This window comes from Mus caroli, unplaced genomic scaffold (assembly GCF_978045245.1).
Source record: "Mus caroli unplaced genomic scaffold, Mus_caroli_1 scaffold_6, whole genome shotgun sequence".
Taxonomy (NCBI): domain Eukaryota; kingdom Metazoa; phylum Chordata; class Mammalia; order Rodentia; family Muridae; genus Mus; species Mus caroli.
The window spans coordinates 93,381,013-93,396,473 of NW_028227261.1; the positions used below are offsets into that span (position 1 = coordinate 93,381,013).

Below are 15,461 nucleotides of genomic sequence, written 5' to 3' on the forward strand. Positions count from 1 at the left end.
ATGAATATATTAAATTAGGTTTGGACAGTGCATATTCAGCCTTGTATCTTTGCATCACATTAATGCTTTTCTACAGAGGTCTAAATGGGTCAAGGGGCAGTAACTCCCATGGTTGCTGTGGAGGCTGGGGACTGGGGAGTTGGGACATATGCACAGAGGGAGATTTTCATAAAATCTGTCTTTCTTTTTTTGGTTTTTCAAGACAAGGTTTTTCTGTGTAGCCCTGGCTGACCTGGAACTTGCTCTATAGACCAGGCTAGCCTCAAACTCAGCCTCTCAGGTGTGTCCCTCACCTCCACTAAAAGCCTGTTTTTTTTTTTTTTTTTCTAAATTTTATTTATTGTATGTGTATGAGTGAGTATTCTGCCTGCATGTATGAATTTGTGTGCAGTGCCCATGGAGGCCAAAAGAGGATGCTGAATCCCCTGGAACTGAAGTTACAGATACATGTGAGCCACCATGCAGAGTGCTGAGAATGGAGCCTGGGCCTTCTGCAAAACCAGCAAGTTTGTTTAACCTCTGAGCCAACCAGCAAGTTTGTTTAACCTCTGAGCCAACTAACAAGTTTGCTTAACCTCTGAACCATCTGTCTACCTCCTGAATCTCTTTATGTGTCCCACAACTCCAGTATGTAAGAAATTCAAAATAGGAACAGGGCATGGTGGGTACACCTGTAACCATAGCACTCAGGAGTTTGAGGGAGACAGATTCTGAGTTTGAGGCAATTGTAGGCGACACTGTGAGACCTTGTCTCAAAACAGTAAAACAATTCCAATTAGGTATCCATGGACTCGAGTCTGTGTATGCTTTTGATTACTCATCAATCAAGCTCCTAGCAAGGGCCAAAGTCGGAGCTAAGTACCAGCAATCCACAGCAGGTAAAGCAAAGTAGCCGATAAGGAGAGAAGCAGTGAGGTGAACAGGATAATCTCGTGATGGAAGCAGCACTCTGGAGGAGAGGCAGGGCAGCATGACATTGCTGAGCTGTACGGAGATGCTCCTCAGCCAGCGCTTTCACACCCAGGAAGCCACGTGTCCAACTCCAGAGCACAAAGGTGCAGCCTCCCCTCTCAATTCCTACCCAGGACTCTGTCAGCAGGCTTACAAAACAGGCACAGTTCTGTCACACAGGCAAGTTCCACTTTCAACTCCAGTAATGGTCATGCTAGACCCCACTTATCATTATAGAGTTGACAATGTATCTTGTCCCCTTAACACCATTGTTATGATAGTAAGTGGCTTTGTTCATGAAAATTTTATAATAAACACCAAGTAACAAAATAGAATAGTGAGTCCACAAGTCATGGGTCAGCAATCAGCAATTTTCCTTTAAAAAGGAATGGTGGGATTATTGGTCATGACTTATGATTCTGAACCAGATAAATGAAACGGCATCAAGATAAAAGGATCCAGAATGACTAATAAAGGCTCACAAACAGAAGTTACAAATTTTATTTTCTTCCAGTATAAGGCTGGAAGCGATAAAGACAATTTCATTCCATGTTATCAACAGGAATCCAGGCCATGGAGAGGCAGTGAACATTTTATTGGGTGCTATTATTTCTATGAGGCTGAGGGAGATAAAGAAATGAACCAGACAGTCTTTCCTTAGAGACGAAAGAGTTGGGGAAGTTGAGCATACACCTCATGACGTAGTCTTTAAAAGCAGGAACAGCAATACAAGCTACTTGAGCCCCATATGTACCCTTGATTTCTTCAAACTCTGCCAACAGTGCTTTTAGTAATAATAGTTGAAAACCTGGAGGTTTTCTTTTGTTTAAGAGCCATGCTCCAACTAGAGAGATCTATTCAATGGTAAACGATCAAAACCTCTTCAGACAGCCCAGTGGCCCAGGAATTCATACATTCATACGTTCAAAGGTTAAGAGAAGCTTTCAACTATGCACCTGCTCTGCAGCATTGTGTGTGTGGGGTGCATTCTACATTCAAACACACCAGGGAAGAGAGCAGGAAGACAATCTGCTTGTTTTTCTTGTGTGGACAATGGACTTCTGTAATGGGAACCTTCTTTAAGGCTTACCCAGTGGTGTCTGAATAGGGAGATACAGATCGGCAGAAATCAACAGTGTAGCTCAAACTGCACCTTGAAGTCCTTGTGTTCACTAAGTTTACTCTGAGGGTGGTAGCTCAGTGATATATCATTTGCTTAGTATGTGTGAGGGCTCTGAGTCTGAGATTAGGAAAGAAAGATCCAACAGAATTATGTCAAACCAAATTTATATAAATTATACAATATATAATATTAATGCATAATGGGAAGAACTTAGAAATTATTTATGAAAACATAGTAAATAAGGGCTGGAGTTATAGCTCAGTGGCTGAGCACTTGCCCAGCACAAGGCCCTGTGACCAATCAGCAGCATGGCAATTTACTTATCTCTCTCTCTCTCTCTCTCTCTCTACCTGTCTATTTAATTTTGTATCTTTATTTACTTTCATTGTACGAATTTTTTGCCTTGTGTACATGTCTGTTCACTAAGTGTGTGTCTGGTCACAGCAAAGGTCAGAGAGAGCATCAGATCCTCTGGAAGAGGAGCTAATGATAGATGGTTATGAGCTACTGTGTGGGTACTGGGAATCAAACTTGGGTCCTCTGCAAGAGCAGCCAGTGATTTTAACCACTGAGCTATCTCTTTAATCCTCTCAAATTTTAGATCATAATAAGTAAATGCTAAATGCTAGTTTATATTTTTTTCTGCCAATTTAGCTTTTCAGTGATGTGCCACGTGTCTGGATAACCGACAGACACTCTATTATCTATCAATCAATCAAATTGGACACACACACACACACACACACACACACACACACCTCAAACATACTTAACCCATTCCCTGTACAACAGAAATTCTATTCATAGAAGGAAAATTAGTATTGTTGGTTGGTTTTCCAGTGATAGCTTTAAGTTGACACAAACTTAGTTCATTCTAGAACAAAAATGGATACTGACAGAATAATGAATTAGTCAGAACCCAAAGGCCCATCAGACTGGCTTAGTTCACAATCTGAATGGTTCAACCTCATAGTAACCCAGAGCTGTTCTGTTTGACTTATTCTTGCTTCTCAAACTTCATGGCAACTTGCTCTCTAAGAACTATTTTCTGTATCTAACTCCACCCTTACAACCTCTTTCTAAGAACCCGATTCAAGGTCCACAAAGTAGCCGGTGTACATTTTATGGAATTGAGTTCTCCGTTAAAAAGTAATTAGTGGATTGAGCAGTGATGAGTAAGAGGCGGAACTTAAAATCTCTGCAATAAAGCAATTATTCAATGGGTTTATGTTTGGACACTTTATGGGTATATGGCAATTCACAGTAAAACTCAACTGTCCCTTTGCCCCTTATCTGCGGTCATTTCGTCAGGGTCACACATTATTTATAAAGAAGAACTAACAAAACATAGATAGAACTGAAAAACAAACAAAACCCTTGACTCTTAACCTCCAATCTGATAAAAACCCATTTGCAATATTGTTATATTACTGGGCTTCTTATAAGTAGATAGAGAGAGCAGAGATATTGTACTTTTATTTACATTGTTGCCCAATCAGATTAAGCTAGTGTTCCTTTAATAGAATTCAAGTGGGACCCTAATTAGAAAATCCCCTTTGATTTGAAAAAATGCAGTGAAAGAACTTAACGGCAGGCATGTGGAAGTTCCTAAGCCTAGTGTAGACAACTTGTATTTTTAATGGAAATACAAAACAGTCTAAGAACTCATAAAACCAAAACAAAACCATGCAGATTTTAAGGAACCTAGCCCATACAACAGCTAAGACATCTGCTTTCTACTCAGCTCCTCATGAGCATCTTATCTTTAGAGGTGACTTGGTTCTGCCCTTGACAGATCCCATCAGGTGGAGAAAACTGCACTGAACGTTGGGGAGCCTGCTGTTCTTTCTGTGTTGTCCTTTCCTGCACCTAAGCATGTGTATTCACACAAACAGCTTTCTTTCTATTATAATGAGTTCAGTCTACCCCTAAGAACTACCAGAAAAAGCAGTCTCCCCTCCCCTCTTACCTAAGAGACCCACTTGAGGCAGGCTGAGGCAGGTCATGGTACAGACCTGCAAGCTCAGCACATGGGAAGCAGGTTACAAGTTTCAGGACAGCCTGAGCTACATAAGGAGACCCAGTCTCAAAAAGCTAAACCAAGTCAAGGAAAACAAAATACTTAGAAAGCTAGACTTTGGAAGTCCTAGAATCTCTAGCAAAATAAAAATGAATTTGTGGACAGAAGCCAGGACATCAGCAAGAAAGCTAAGTCCTGGTGTCCTGTGAGTCTCAGCACTCACTGTATTTCTAGCAGGTGAGCTCTAAGCTTCACATTCTTTTATTTCCCTGGTATTACGTAACCAAAGGAGGAGAAATACTCCCTGAGGATGATGGAATAGACCCACAAAAGGCAATAAGGAAGTAGTCAGTCTGGTAGGCAGGCCCTCCTTCGAGCCCAGGCAGATATAATCTAGAGTCTTGGACTTCTAGAGACTGCCTAGGTCTTTCCCAACTTTGGTGATAAGGGGGATTAAGAAGGCTTTTATTCTTAAAACTATAAGGGTTAAGTTTCCTTTTACATTGGTACAAACACAAACCAGACAATCCGCTTTCCTGCTTTTGGAAAAAAAAAAAAAGGAGAAACTCAAGGTCAAACATATTAAAGCACAATAAACAGGGACTCATGCTATGGACTATGTCCATATGACCAAGTAAGCAGTTCGGCTGCACTGATACTACCTTTTAATGACCTGTATCAGGCGAGTAGATAGTCTTCGTACTGGCCAGACTCTGTGTCAAGTAACTTTCAAAACTTCCTCGTGTGAAGGACTGATCTACTCTCTCACAGTCCGCCTCTGAGGATGACTATAGGCAGCTTCCCTATGGCTAAACTTCAACATTTCTTGATGGCTTTATGAAAATCAATCTCCCCACCTTCACACATACACCCCTTCCTCAAGCTTTATACATTCTAAGTTTCCCAATGAGCTGGTCCTGATGTTTCTGCCTTTAATCCCAGCACTTGGGAGGCATAGCCAGGGCTACATAGTGAGCTTCCCCCCACCCCCGCCCCAAAAGTCCAAGTGAAACAATGCTTCAGTTTGACTCTCTAACATTTTGCTCAAAAAGGAATCATCTATAAATTCTCACCTGCTTCTCTTCACAGCACTGGTTAGGTTGGGCTAACAACTGATTTAGTGACTCTCTGAAGACTTTCAGCGATCACTCTCATTATGTTAGTTTTTCTTTCTTCACCAGATGTCACAGTAAGCATTACTTCAGATAGTTCCTGCAGTCCCCGAAAGCACTTTTGGGGGAAGGGGGGTGGGGACCAGGCTGGCCCATTGTACACATTCAGGCAGCAGCAGAATTCTTGCCGTTGAATTACTCATACATTAGGCTCCCAGGCTGCATCAAAAGGAACCAACCACCAGACACATAAAGGGGAAAACTACTTCAAACAATTAGACTTAAGAGCTTTCGTTTATGAGAGTGGCCAATAATCTAGGCAAACAAGAAATGCTGCATGGATTGACAAGTTTTTAAAATCATAAAACAGCAGCTATCAATTAGTGGCTCTTCCTCCTGGAGGCTCTTGGCTAGGAATATATATTCAGCAGGACAGTAATTCAGCTGCCCTGAGACTCCAAATCTAATTCTGTCCATAGCAGAGAGCAAACCTGTGATCTGATTGTAATCAGAAAAAGACAAAAAGCACTCTGTTTCCAGCTATTAGTTGAAGGTCACCTTCTCGTGTCATGAGTTTCATCAGCCCACATCACTCCACCTTATTAAGCTGTTCAGACTGAACAAGCATGAATAGGAAACCTGTTGGGGCAAGACAGATGCTGGGGGCCTAACTGCATGAGGCCCTGCATAGCGACTAAGGGCCACCATTTATCAGAGAAAGCATGCTAATGTCAAATGGTGCTAACGCCCATTGTCCAGTCCCTACATCACTTGTGTCTCTTGGGTTCAAACATGAATGAATAGAAGAACTACCACATAAGCAACAAAACAAAGGTGAGAAAAGAAGCCATAACTAGTTTAAACATGAGACATGATAATTACTTTACTGTGAAAATTGTTTTGTACTTTAGAGCTCTATTTTCCTTAACTATAAAAATAAGACAGTATGTTATTAGTGGAGCCCTACCCAAAACTAAAACTTCACTCAACATTTTTGCTTGTATCTAGTCGAACAGACTGCCTCTATCATCCTCACTATTGACTTATGTCAGGGATCACCCCACTTTATTTATTTACCTTTCCATGTCCTACAGACCCAAGTAAATATAGGAAAGGGGGCCTTTCAGGTAGGACTAGTCATCATTATTATTATTATTATTGTGGTGGTGGTGGGACTGAACCCAAAGCTTGTGTGAACTCTTATCACGGAACTACATTCTCCAGCCTGCAAGGTAAGCTTTTAAGAGTTGGATGAATTAGAGGCAGGCGGATTTTTTGAGTTCCAGGCTAGCCTGGGCTACAAAGTGAGTTCCAGGACAGCCAGGGCTATACAGAGAAACCCTGTCTAGAAAAACAAAAAACAAAGAACAAGCAAACAAACAACAACAACCAAAAAACCCCCAAAAACAAAAAAATAAAAAAAAAAAGAGTTGGATGAATTAATCTCACTTCAACTATTTATTTCACAGAAGTCTACATGTTGACATACAAATTTGAATATTTATATTTCTGGCCTAACTGGTTTGCCTTTTAGATAGATGGCTTTAAAAAAATGGTTATTTTGACTGACAAATGTGAGGAGAGAGGCTGATAATAAAATTCTTACTTGTTTCTAAAAGTTCAAGTGGGGGCTGGAAAGATAGCTTAGCCATTAAGAGCACTGACTGTTCTTCCAAAGGCCCCGAGTTCAATTCCCAACAACCACATGGTGGCTTACAACCATCTGTAATAGGATCTGATGCCCTCTTATGGTATGTCTAAAAACAGCTATGGTATACTCATATAAATATAATAAACAAATCTTTAAAGAAAAAAAAGTTCAAGTGGACTGAAATGCCAGCCCAGATCCTAGGAACTGAGCCTTGAAGGCCCTACACCTTGACAAACAACACACAAATGTACAACAGAGGAAATTCAAGAACTGTCAGGTTAGATCAATTTAAAGTACATTTCCTCTGTACATTTAATAAATAAATAATTGCATAGAACCTGAAACAAACAGCATGTTGAAAAATCTTTTCTGGGGCTGGGCATGGTGGTGCATGCATGCCTCCCAACACTCAGGATGTGGAGACAGGCAGATCTTTTTGAGTTCTAGACCAGTCTGGTCTATAAAGCGGAGTCCAGGATAGTCAGGGCTCTGTAACACAGAGAAGCCCTGTCTCAGAAAACAAAACAAAACAAAACAAAACAAAACAAAACGCCTGGAAGAAGCGAGGTGCAGAGGGCCTCAGTGGCCTACTCATATACTCTCCTGTACTAAAGAGTGAGGCCTTCGGCCAGGAACCATAGATTTTTCCACCCAGCTCAGTCTCTGGAAGTGACGGGACCTTCTGGCTGGCCTTGGGGGTTTCATTATTGACAGCTCTGTTGCCACTTTTGTGCCTACATCAATCACTCCTGTGCTCCAGCCTCAAATGTCCACCCTTCCAATGTCTTTGTGAAACAAGTCCTCCCTAGCTTCCAGTATCTACTTCTCAGACTACTACACATCTGTAAAACATGAACCTTTTCCTGTAAGTCTAACTGGGGCTAGGTGGCAACAAATCCCTAAACTGTCTTCATGATCTTTTCTTTTCTTTTCTTTTCTTTTCTTTTCTTTTCTTTTCTTTTCTTTTCTTTTCTTTTCTTTTCTTTTCTTCTTCTTCTTCTTCTTCTTCTTTTTTTTTTTTTTTTTTTTTTTGGTTTTTTGAGACAGGGTTTCTCTGTATAGCTCTCTGGCTGTCCTGGAACTCAGAAATCTGCCTGTCTCTGCCTCCCAAGTGCTGGGATTAAAGGCGTGTGCCACCACTGCCCAGCTTCATGACCTTTTCCACCTGTGCTTATTTCTGTCTGCGTGCTAACAGAATGGTGTAGAGATAAGGCAGAAGAAACAGTTGACTGGAGGCATTACTCCAAAATTCCTTCTCACAACCACAAATATTTCAAACCACTGTTGCCACCTTTGGACATAATAATAACAATAGTTGTTATTCTTATTATTATTATGAGAGGCTAAGGAAAGAAGCCTGGTTTCAAGAAAGTAGGACCCCAAAGAAACAAATAAACTGGAAAAACCTTAGAAAAGTTACAGCATGGACCAATCTGTAAATGTAGTAATTTTTAGTAACTGCTTCAACACCTGTGGGGACATGTCATGTATTGCTCCATTCCAGAAATATAAGCAAACTCTTCCAGCCAAGCCAAATACAGAAAGAAGATGCTCCACAGTGATCCGAATCGTGCTATTTGATGGTGATGGTGTTGGTCTAAGAACCAGCAGCCCAGGTTAAACTAGTATCTCAAGTCCAGGTGTTTCTCAAGCTGTGAACTGCTTTCTAGGCTGCAGTATGAGGAACTATTTCCCTCATGGTACACTGATTTTACCTGACTCTTTGTTCCGTCTGTGTCTGTCTCACTCTCTTCATATCTCAGTGTAACCCTCTTCACATGGGAATCTCCCTCCCTCCCTCCCTCCCTCCCTCCCTCCCCTCTCCCCATTCTAATTCTCTCTACATGGGCGTGTTTCACTAAGACAGATCTTAGCTTTTCTGAATGATTTTAGCACTTTGAAACTTTTTTTTTTCCGACTATGCCCTCTTGAAACTCCTTTCCCCCCATATCTCCATAGGTCCAAATCCTGTTCCTATTTACACTTATCATGCAGAACACACACAGCACCCAAACTAAGAATAAATCAGAGCCCATAACTTCTGTTGAGTGTGCACTCTAGTTCACTCTGTAGAACTAGAGTATCCCTTTGATGAGGGTTGTCTTGTATTTCTAACTAAAGAAATCTCTTTTTTTGGACTTTGCTACTTATGAAAAATTTAACCAATAGTTCTTAACATACAAGATGGAAATATCACATATATTCCCTAAGTTCCTTGAGGACAAGAAACTTCCTAATTCCTACCTTTCAGCCTCTGGAAGAACATTCTACCAGCAGTCTTTCAAAGGGATCTGTTGAGCTGTGTATGAAGCTCACCCATTTGGTTGAGGGCTTGCCAGCATGTAGGAAACCCTGGGCTCCATCCCCAGCAGCACCGCATAAACAGGGCATGGTGGTGCATGTCTGTATTCCTAGTGTTTAGGATGTAAGAACAGAGGACCAGAAGTTCAAATTATCTTCAGTACACAGTGAGTTTAGGCTAGTTTAGGCTAGCCTATGCTACATAAAAGTCTTCCCCTCTGCACAAAGCAAAAGTATTTATTAATTCTTATAAAACCATGTAGATTCTAATATCCATTTACATGGAATTAGATAAAAATGACAAGCTATTTGCTTTTGGGGAGCTCCCCTAAGGGAGAAACCCTCATTAACTATAGAAGCAAATAAATATGTGTAGGTACACAATTTATGATAAGTGGATGAAGGGGAAAACATCTGTAAATGGAAGACCCAGGAAGGAACAAAACTGGACAGAATGGGGCAGGAAGGAAGACAACATGATGACCCTTTACAGAGGTGGCATTTAAGAACTGCTATATTATTAGAGCTTGGTATATGGGCAGGAAAGTGTCCCACCGAGGCAAGAGAAGCACCCAGGGCATCCAAGGTCAACAACACAGTCAGGGAGAGAAGAGGTTAAGATTGAAGTGGCTGTTCCTTTGTTCAGACCTTGCTCTTGGGGAAAGAGTTAAAAAGTATCAGTTAAAGGACTTAAGAGTTTATCAGTCAGGAGTCTGTCTATACATTGTATCTGAAGGGTAACTGGGAGTTCGTTCTTCACAAGTAGCAAGCCGGGAGAGACACAAGCATGGAGTTATACAGCATTCAAATTCTGGCTCTGTTCATTTCTGGCTCCTGGAATAATTCTTTAAACAGTCCATGGTCTTTAGGACTGCAGTAAGTACCATGTTCAGAAGTTGTGCTAAATTCAAAGCACTTGGATAAACCATTCAAATCTGATACTTGTCAGCCAGCCAGCCAGCCAGTCAAGCAAACAAATAAAACGCAGGTAGACTAAGTTCCAGGAAGAACACGCAGCAGAATATAAAAACAGCAAGTGCTTAATAATTTCTCACTGGACCTCATAACTGTTACACCAAAATGCTCTCTACAGTAACACAGACCTCAGGCTTCACTTGCACCTCCCCCAACAGTATCAGTGGCTAGCAGTAGGGAGCTTCAGTTTTTAATATCCTGCTTTAAAGACAACGGACAACATGGGAGACTGAGTTCACAAGTTGGATGCTTGTTCCAACCTCACCGTGCAGAATTATTTTGTGTAAAACACTTCTTAGTCTCAGTATCACTGACATTTTAAGCTAGACAATCCTTTATTACAAACTGTCACATGTTACAGGATGTTTAATAGCATCCTTAGCCTCTCTCACACAACTAGAAAATAATTCCCACTCATAGACTTCACACTTCTCTACATAATTCCACCTGAACCTTTATGATAATTACAATTAGAAATTTTAGTTCTAGCCCTGATTATTTTCCTTATACATTGAGCAATTTAACCTTTTATAGTTCTCTTAGTCAAAGGACAGAATAATTTATCTTTAGAACCTATTTAGTTTAAAAGTTCAGATGTGGACAGCAGTTTCCATAAAGCAAACACACATTTGCCTTTCTGAATGCCTCAGAGTTGATAAGCTTTCAACATTCCGATCTTTCCCAGGCTCTAGCACTTACTTATCATACACACAGATCATCCGCACTTGGCAGTTCACTCTTAGATAAGCATCTCCTCTGAGAGGCATTTCGCCAAAGTGGAGACTGCCTCCAGAGATGGGCTGCTGACCAGGTGCTCAACACTGGAACTCAGACAGGAACTCATATACGAACACATAAAACTGGGATAATAACATCACAACATCATAAAAATCAAAGTAAATGTATACATGAAAGCAACTGCTACCCTAATAACATACACAATAAATAATAAATGCTAATCACTTCCTTCCTAACTCAGGTGCTTCTCAAAGTCCAAAGACTACTTGGATCAGAATTACCAGTAACATTGCTGAGTATAAACCCAGGGAGTTAAGGAGGCAGGATTATGAGGTGCAGGCTATCTTGGGCTACATGGTAAGTTCAAGGTCTACCAAGTCTACCTAGTGAAACCTTGTCTTAAAAACCAACCAACCAACCAACCAACCAAAAGAAGCAAGGGGTGGAGAGATGGTTCAACGGTTAAGAGCACTGGCTGTTCTTTCTAGCATCCAAATGACAGGTCACAGTAATCTCTAACTCCATTCAGTCTCTGTTCTGTGGTTGTGAGACAAGTATAATACATTGAGCTACTCTTGAGATGGGCCTGTGAGATAGTTCAGCAGGCAAAGAAACCTGCTGCCACGTGCTTCTACCCTAAACCATCCTTTGCTGGCCCCAAATTGCATACTTTCTGGAGTTTTGCCTTTCCGGTTTTAAAAACAAGGAAGCTATGCACAGGAAAGAGACACTTTTCCCTTTTAGTTATGGCAATTCTGCAAATTTGTAAGTGACCTGTATTCACTTTCCAGTGGGTAGGATGGTGAGGTGGTACTTACTGGCTGTGTGCCCAAGGGCAAATTACGTACTAGCTTTGTGCCTTAGCTAGACAGGGAAAATAGAGTAATTTATCTCAGAGGATTGCTGTAAGAGATATTATCAAGACTCCACTGTGGTAGCAGCATAAGAGAAGAGGCTAATTCCCACTAATAGGGGTGACAAAGCTGGGTGTGGTGGGTCATGGCTGTAATTCCAGCCTGCATCCATAAGGCTGACCAGGAGGGCTACATGGATAGCCTGGGCTAAACACTGAGTGAGACACTGCCTCAGACAATCAAAATAAATAAGTAAAACAGAGAAGAGGCAACAGCATCTGCATCAAGACAAAGTGGATGTAAACATTCAAGCACAGTGCCCAAATCCAGTAAGTCCTCCAGGAACATTCAGAATCCTTACATTGTCAGGTGTCATGGTGCATCCCTTAATCCTCAGCGCTGGGAGGCACGAGCAGGAGGACCTCTGAGAGTTAGAGGTCAGCCAGAGGGACAAAGGAAGAAACAGTCTCAAAAGCAAGTAATGACAAATCTTGCCCCCAACCCTGCCCCCTAACCCTCCCAAACTATTTCTTCTTTAAAAAAGGCTGGGAGGAGGTGGTGATGGCACATGCCTTTAATCCCAGCACTTAGGCAAGCAGATCTCTGAGTTAAGAACCCTGTCTTAGAAATAATAAAGACGAAACCAAACCAAACAAAAAAACCAAACCAAACCAAACAACCCTCTTACAAGTTACATTTATTTAGCTACTATCTGTCCGTAGGTCTTTAGTCCCAGGACTCCAGAGGTTGGAGTAGAAGGAAGTAGTTCTCTTCCTCCACCAATGTGAGCTCTGGAGATAAAACTGGTTCTCAGAGAATTCCTGGAAAGACGGTGTCTGTAGAGGCTGACTGACAGCTAAAAATTAAAAAATAATGAAGAGTCTGGGATACCGCTGACCCCATAGCTTAATTAGGGTTTCTTTTGGGTTGTCTTGACCTCTCAAAGAGCTATTCTTGCCAGCTCAGTAATCAGAACTAACACCCTGATAAACAGATGAAAACCTTTGTATTTACTTCACAAAATCCTATTTGTTACCAACTGAAGGGCTAAGAATGCTATCAGGTAACACTCAGGCAGGCCTATCTGCCTGGCTGCTAACCTGCAAGCCTGGAAATCACTATGTAGACCAGGATGGATTTGAACTCTCAGAGATCGACTGGAATTAAAAGTGTGAAGTACTTCACCCTTCCTAAGCTGCTACTCTACAATGACAGTTACAAATTCCAGGGCCACCCTTCTTTCCAGTCTCCATCCTCCTCAGCTGGGGTTTCAGGAGTGTGATCCTCAACCTTTCAGAGGCAGGGATACCTACCCTTCGCCCATGTCTATCTCATGCTCAGTCATTTTCCTAGTTCCCTGCTGCACCTTATTTTCCCTACAATGTTTCAACGTTACCACTTCTGCTTGCTTTCTGACAACAGAAGATGCTTTTTTTTTCTTATAATTTTTTTTTTTTTTCTTTTTCCAGACAGTAGCTCTGGCTCTACTAGGACTCATTCTGAAGACCAGGCTGTCTAAAACTCACAGAGATCTACCTGCCTCTGCTGGGATTAAAGGCTGCCACCACCTTCCAGCATAATTACCTATCTTTAAATATCTATCAGGCTAGAGAGATGGCTCAGTGGCTAAGAGCACTGAGTGCTCTTCCAGAGGTCCTGAGTTCATATCCCAGCAACCACATGGTGGCTCACAACCATCTGTAAAGGGATCTGATGTCCTCTTCTGGTGTGTCTGAAGACAGCTACAGTGTATTCATTCATACACATAAAATAAATAAAATCTTTAAAACATTATTTAAATATATCTGTCTGTCTATATATTTGTGGTAATTTCATAGGATTTTGGAAAGGGAAAGATGAAAGTTCAAAATGCCATCTTGAGATGGAATGTGATTATACTACAGTGTATATACATAGATAATACAGTATTCTTGTTCGTTTTATCTTTTCTACATTCAAGTTTAGGAACAGGGATAGGTCAGAGGTACAAGATGATATTGTTGAAGTCATAACAAGGAAACTTTTCATACAGTTTTCTGCAAGGTTTCTGAGCCTCTGACAGATTACCTCATCGGGAAAATGTGGCCTGTGGGCCTTCAATCATCCAACAGCAACTTTCCCTGGCAGACTGAGAGCCTTTAGTAGGAGTACCCAGGGAAGCCACGTGCTAGTTTACAATCCTGTCCTCTACTTTCTAGGAGTGGTAGTTCTTGGTTCACAGTTGGCCTGGTTGGTGCTTGCCCCTCAGAGTTCATTGGAGCCATCCCACAGAAAGACTATGAATGCTTAGAGACTGGTCAACATGTGAATTTTATTCTAAAATTCAAAAAGTCAATTCGAATCAAATTGTATCTTCTTACTGTATTGTATGTCTTGGTGACTGTAAGAGTTCACTGTTGACAGATGTGATGGTGTACACCTTTAATCTCAGCATTTAGGAACTCTGTGAGTTTTAGGCCAGCCTGGTCTACATACTTAGTTCCAGGTCAGTCTGAGCTACATAATAGAGAGAATCTATCTCAAAACAACAACAACCACAACAACCAAAACCACAATAACAACAAAAACCCAAACCAAACCAAACCAAACACCCCCAAACAAACAAAAATGAAACCAAAGCCAAAGTTATCTCCTTATTTAGAGTTTTATGGTTTCAAAAAGTGAGCTTTATGGGAGTGAAAGGGTACGTGTTCCATATACTCCATATGCTGTGCCCACTGTGTGTGCTTCCCTCCACAGCAACAAAACAATGTTCCAAATTTTCAACCAAGAGTGACACTGGAAACCAGAAAGGCATTTGCATGCATGACTGTGACATACACACACTCACACAGAGCTCAAGGTAGCTGCTCAAGGTCTTTAGTCTTTTCTCTGGAATATACAGAGACGAGGAGTTGAAAGGCAACAAAGCTGTACAGAGAAAAGGACAGGCAGGAACCTGGAAGGGCAGCAAGCTGGATTACTTGATTTGGTACCCTCTGCCCCAGGGGCCACAGAAAATCTACAGAGAAATGACAGGAGGCTCTGGCTTAAAGCTGCAAAAGCACACAGCAAATTTCAGAAATGCCTTGGCGACTGAGCAGCTGAATGAAGGGGTGAGAAAGGAGGGAAGAGAAGGTTAGGCTTAAGGAAGTATGGGGGAAGAAACTGGACGTGGTGACATACGTGCCTCTACTCCTAAGACCCCAGAGGTGGAGGCAAGAGGATCAAAAGCTCAAGGCTGTCCTTCACCTACTTAAGGAATTTGAGGCCAGCCTAGTCACAAGAGACCTTGACTCAAAATTTAAAAAAATATATTATTATTATTATTATGAAGAAAAAGTTGTTATTGGCTGACACTTCTGACCTGCTTTATGGTCTCTCAACTCAAAGACACAGCTGTGAAGGTGTCACACACTTCAGACAGTTACCAGCCACACATTACAACAAAGTTATCCCATAATTATTACAACATCTGAGAAGAAGGTAAAAAACATCGGCATAGTGCTATTTATAGTCTCCGTCCCTCCATGCATTGATGTAAAGAGTGAATGTTTCTATATGTAAGTAAGGTAAGTATGCCTGGGACATGGTTCGTTTTTCTAAGTTTAGAATATAGTCACCTTGTAAATGAGTTCTTAGGGAATGTCATATTGAAAAGGATTAGAAAATATCTACGACTGTGACACAGTCCTAGTTGTGATTCTCTGCAGAAATCCCACTTACAGGAAAGGGACATGTGCTAAACAATCCCCTT

At 41.3% G+C, this 15,461-nt stretch overlaps 1 protein-coding gene across 1 annotated transcript in view; it reads right to left on the reverse strand.

Moving 5' to 3' along the window:
• The window catches only part of Slc31a1 (solute carrier family 31 member 1), a 31,498-nt gene that overhangs the window by 6,938 nt on the left and 9,099 nt on the right, over positions 1-15,461 (reverse strand). The window lies entirely within an intron of this gene.